Here is a 5,734-nt window from a genome sequence, read left to right as displayed (position 1 = left end):
AAAGAAAGAAAGAAAGAAAAGAAAGGGGGGGAACCCCTCCAGTATCACATTTCTTCAGCTCTTCTCTAGTTACCAAAGTTCAGCCTCTTTCTTTCCCACAGAAAAGCTGATGCAATGGACTAGAGATTCACAAAGAAATGTCCGGTCCATTAACTCAAGAAGATAAAGAATGCGAATGACGTCACATTTCCATGCACTGAACTTACAAATCTCTGCTTTGGCTTATTTTCTTCTCCTGTCTGGAATCTTGAAGTGAGGAGACCTCCCTTTTGACCTGTACCTCCTGACAAAAGGCTTTGGCATTTTTTTTTTGAACCGGGGATTGAACTCAGGCCCTCACGCTTGCCAGGGAAGCACTTATTCTACTGAGCCATCTCCTTGGCCCCCAGGCTTTGGCTTTGGATGACAAGCTCCACACAGTGTAATAATCAGGCCTCCTTCAGCCAAGGGCCTGAGAGCCTGAGGAAGCCCACTCATGCCAAGGCCTCCAGTCAGGTGCTGCCCCCCAGCCCAGACACTTCCGCCCACTGCCTCACCTGCCTTGTCATTTGTAGAATATCTAATCTCTTAAAAGACAAACCTGAAATTCAGGCCAGATGTAAAGATTTTGCTCTATTTTTCTGTGTGAGAGTCAAGACCATTTTGGCGATTAGAGGACTGGTTCCAAGCCAACCTGGGCAAAGGCAAGGTTGGGAAGGAAAACCAAGCGAAGAACAATGACGTTAAGAGTAGCAATTTGAAACCAAAAGAACTCAGCAGCTTCCACTGTGTTGTTTTGGTTGGGGTATCGCTGACCCTTGAGAAAAGATTCTTACGAGTGTAAAGTCATACAAATCCAACTCCTGAGACGGTTCCTGCAATCCAGACTGCATCGCTGAGGTGGGTCTGTCGCACCACACTTTAGGTATCAGCGTTTACCTGGTAGGGCTAATTAACTCTGTAGATACTGTGAGCAAAGGTGCTAGCTCTGAGCGTGGGAGGTGTTCTACGGGTGCAGAGAAGGGCTGGCCTGCCACTCTCTCCCCTCTAACTGCTATTTCCAAGTCTGACAGCCCACAGCATGGATGTCCTGACGGGGCTTTGCCACACTTAAGGTTCCCTTTTCTTAGCTTTATCAGCCAAGAAGACTGAGAATGTCACAGAAGATGTAGGGCCCTTGACCCCATCCATTTCTGCTAGTTCTTACTGTTTTCCATCTGTGAAATGTTCCCTGCTTCCAGTGACTGACAGAGGGTGCTCAGGTGGCCTTGGTATAATTAGTTTAGAGATAAAAATTTGATAAGAATACCTCTGACAATTTTCTGCAATTATTCTGCCTTGAAGAACCTGCATGTTATCTGCCAAATCTCTTCCTCACCATGGGGTGGGTGGCCGTCAGCACCTACAAGGAAGAGGAACAAAAGTGCCATCAGCTGCATCTTGTCAACAATTCCTGTCACTTTTCAGATTTGTCCTTTCATGGCTTCAAAAGGAGAAAAACAAGGAATAATATGTGTTAAATGTCATCAGAACTGACTTCCTAATGCTCACTTGTTAGTCTCTGAAGCACTGAGGAGATTCTGTCCTCTTGTAGAAGTTTCCATTTCTACCTCCTCTTCATCATGGGAAAGGTTTTCCATTAGAATCATTTTACATTATGCTTTCTTGGATTTCACAGAACCAATAAAGAAGAGTTTCTTCTCTGAGGTTTATAAAGTGTTCCAAGTTTAAAGGTTGAGCGACATCTAATTTCAGGTTGTGGGAAACTATTTTAAAGGAAAATGTGCTGAATCATAGTTTTATAAATTTATAAAAGGCCAAAGTGACTGGAAGCAATTATTTGATGAATAGCAAAGAAAACATTTGCAAGTGGCTGAATTTGTTTATATTCTGTGTTTATGACAATTGAAAAATGTGGCTAAAACAACATAGATAGTTCAAAAGGAAACATACATTATAATGTCAAGCATTTGATGAAGCAGTCTTGTTATTAATAACACATTTTAACACATATACACCATATATATATATATATATATATATATATATATATATATATATAAAGAAAGCTGCCTATGTTGGCACATGGCTGTCATCTCAGCACTCTAGGAGGTTGAGGCAGGACTATCACTAGCTCAAGTACCACCTGAGCACTTAGTGGGTCTCTTTTTTTTTTTTTTTCCTTTGGCAGAACTGGGGATTGAACTCAGGCCCTTGTGCTTGCCAGGCAAGCGCTTTTTCTACTGAGCTATCTCCCCAGACCCTGAGTCTCTGGTTTAAAATTAAAACAGTAAGAAGGGATAGGGTAATAGCTTAGTGTGAAGGCCCTGGATTCAACCTCCAGTATTTACACCCACACAGAAAGGAAATAATGTCAGAACAATAGGAGTGACAAACTCTTTAATAATTCAAACTTTTCTTGACATTTAACTTTTTCTCTCGCCCTATAAAATAGAAATGTCTAACAAAGCAGTTCATTTGACCCTTCTTATCATCCTGTTGCTGAACACAATTGCATGTTGACACAGCTAGAGGTGTCAGGGGGCTGCCAGAGGTGACAGGTGCAGCTGGTCTCCTTCCACAGACCTGGAAGCTCCTTCTGGGCACCAGCTTTGGTGATTCAGGTTAAAAGTGAGCGGCCACAGGTTCTTCCCTATTCCTACAGGCCCCCACTCGTACAGTGAGATGCCAGCAGCAGCCACCCAGGAGCCAGCCCAGAGACGCACAGGGGTTTCCTCCCAGGCCACCCGAAACCCAGACCACCGGTATCCTGTTGCTTTGCATTCTAACAGTAGCTGAGCTCCTCCCCTGCCAGTTTTATGCCACCTGCTGGGGTCTGGTGCCTCTCATCCAGGAGACCTTCAGAACATCCCTGGGAGCTAATAAGTCCTAGAACTTTCACATCCCATCCCAAGTCCCTGAAAATATCCCAAATTATTATAAACATCATGCAGATACTCAATTTTTAAAATATGTTTTGAGAGGCGATATAAATGCTTATGTCACCCTGAGATTGCCTGGAGTTAAAATTTACTTTTAACATCTGAGCTGGTGATACAGCTCAGAGGTAGGGCCTGTGCTTGGCAAGTGTAAAGCCTTGGCCTGCATGTCCAGCACAAAAGAAAAAATAATCTTAGTGTAGTGCCCTAAGATCTGGCTACGGCCAGGCCAGCACAGTCTAATGTCCAAATGAAGCCCATCACCTTTCTGACATTGTTCTGAACACGTATTTCAGAACAGCAGACTCTGAGATTAAATGCCTGAACTACAGGTTATAGTTACACTGGCTCTGTGACCTTGAGCAAGTTATTTAATTTTTCTATGCTTTAAATCCTCCTCTGGAAATGAGGATTTAAAAGGGTTGCACCATGGTTAACGTGAGGATTACATGATTAACATTCACAGGAAAATCTTTGATGAGCTCCTGACACAAAATGAGTGTTTGATAAAACACTGCTAAATATTACTTGGGCTGATTTGTTTTTAAAACAAGTAATAAAGACACAACTTCTCTCACATATTTGCAGTAATAAGACTCCTTAGGGTGTAGGATGTTCTTAGTGGTGGAGCACCTGCCTAGCATGCATAAGACCTTCGGTTCTACCTCCAGCCCTGAGAGAGCAAATTATAGAACGGGACTAGTTGGGCTTTTGGTATTATTTTTGTAAATGAAGACTTTGGTCTCTCATCTCTAGAATAGTAATAATGCGCAGCTGAATCATATACTAACTTTATTCTTATAGAAGCAAGGCAGCCTGGACACCTGGTCGACCTGGGTGCGTGTGAGAGGCCAGCACTACCTGCCGTGTAGTGTGAAGGTCGCTTAGCTGACAGCATTGAGAAAAGTGCTAAGGATGCCTGGAGCACCGAGTTTCCACCCATGATCTGAACCCAGCACCTCCCTGACCATGTTTCCATGTGTGCCCATTTGGAGCGGTTTGTTGGAGAGGCACAGCTCAGTATGCGAGGGGAAAGTTTCACCCATTTCATTTGTGAATAGCTGGGTAAAACAATTTTCTCTCTTTCTTTTTTTTTCTGTCTTGCTTTCTGTCTTGCAGTATGAATGATAGAACCCAGGACCTTGACTGGGTGTTATATCCACAGTCTTTTTTTTTTAAATTTTGAGTTAGGGTCTTGCTAAATTTTCTAGTCTCGACAGTCAATCCACCTGCCTCAGCCTCCCAGGGGGCTGAGATTATAGGTATGAGCCACCACAGGGGGCCAAATTTATCCTTCAGTTTCAGTAAAACAACTGGTTTATAACTTTGCTTATAATTAATTAGTTTTCATTATTTTGGATTTTCAATGATATAATCCTATCAATTTGTAGTCAGCCCTCCCTATCTGTGGGTTCTATACTTCAGATTCAATCGAACACTAATTGAAAATATTTTCAAATGTCTATATGCTTAACATGTAAACACTTTTCTTCCTTGTTATTACTCTTGAAGCAGTTCAGCGGGGCAGCTGTGGGTGTGGCATCTTCATTGCACCGGGTGTTGTAAGCAATCTGGAGGGTTAGAAGCAACAGGAGGACACTGGTAGGTGATAGGCAGATACTGTACTCTGCATATCAGGGACGGAGAAGCAGCAGGTTTGGGTGCCTGAGCGGGGAGGGATCCTGGAGCTGACCCTTAAAGGCCACTGAGGGTACTGTTTTTGCTGTATCTCCCTGACAACACACTGAACCAGCACTGTGGAGTTGCAGCCTGGGACCTGCCTGGTGCTCGGGGTGAGGAACCAGGCTAGATACCTTGGCTCCCACTCTTTTTAAAACAGGCTCTTGCCAGGTAGCCCAGACTGGCCTTGCACTTGGCGATACTCCTGCCTCAGCCTCATGAATGCTGGCACTCCAGGTGTGTGCCACCACACCCAGCAGCTAGGGCCTCATGCGTGAGAGACTGTTCCAAACTTCCCTACTGTTCAGGACCTGGAAAAGTCCGCTCTTATCCACATATTAAAATTCTGCTTCGTTTTTTGAGACAGAGTCTTGCTGTGCAGTCCAGCTGGCCTCAAACTCACAGTGATCTTCCTACCTCAGCCTCCTGAGTGCTGGGATGACAGGCATGTGCCACCATGTCCAGCTCCACATATGAATATTCTTCCCCCCCCACATAATAATATTCTTAACACCACTCACTCTGGTCTCTGCTAAAATCTCACTTTCTAAAAAATCAATTTTCATTTAACTCTCTCCTCAGAGCTCTGATGACATTTAAACCTTGCCCATCCAACACATCACTTAGCTCTGGAGTCTCTGTGCTGACTGCTTGGCCTGCATGGTGGAGTCTGCCCCAGTCGGCTTTTGTGGTCATTCACTTCTTTGGAGGTGCAAGGGCTGCAGCCTGGTCCTTGGACCTGCTGGGCAGTGCTCTACCACAGATCCGAATTGCCAGGCCTCAGGTCAGGTTTGGATTGCTCCGAGTGACAGCTGCCACCTGGGCTTGGTGTCCAGTTTACACTCTCATCATAGTCTGTTCCTAGGAGCTTAGCTACTGAGCATCCCTACAAGCAGGGTTAGGACCCCAGTCATGTGCTAGTCTTCGGTTTCTTTTAGAATTTATTCAAATTTCAGTTAATTGCATGTATTCAGCCAGGAGTACCCCAGAAACCCATTACTTGAGAAGCTAAGACAGGATCTGGAGTTCAGGGCTAGTTTGGGCTACAGTGTGAAAAAAACAAAATCCAATCTGCACTCCGGAGTGGTTCTTAAAGGAAGCATGAATTATCCCACAGCCTTTTTTTTTTTTTTTTT

The 5,734-nt window shown here is 44.2% G+C and overlaps 1 protein-coding gene across 1 annotated transcript in view; it reads right to left on the bottom strand.

Annotated features, from left to right (window-relative positions):
• Sulf1 (sulfatase 1) overlaps nt 1–5,734 on the bottom strand; it is a 165,372-nt gene that overhangs the window by 151,234 nt on the left and 8,404 nt on the right. Inside the window, exon 2 of the mRNA XM_023722391.1 lies at nt 1,289–1,381. The gene's annotated coding sequence lies outside the window, so the exon portion shown is untranslated. The remainder of the gene's footprint in view (nt 1–1,288; nt 1,382–5,734) is intronic.

Source organism: Octodon degus, unplaced genomic scaffold, assembly GCF_000260255.1.
Source record: "Octodon degus isolate 3935 unplaced genomic scaffold, OctDeg1.0 scaffold00091, whole genome shotgun sequence".
In the NCBI taxonomy this organism is placed as follows: Eukaryota; Metazoa; Chordata; class Mammalia; order Rodentia; family Octodontidae; genus Octodon; species Octodon degus.
The sequence above is the reverse complement of the archived record's forward strand: the minus strand, read 5'-3'. Positions and strand labels throughout refer to the sequence as shown.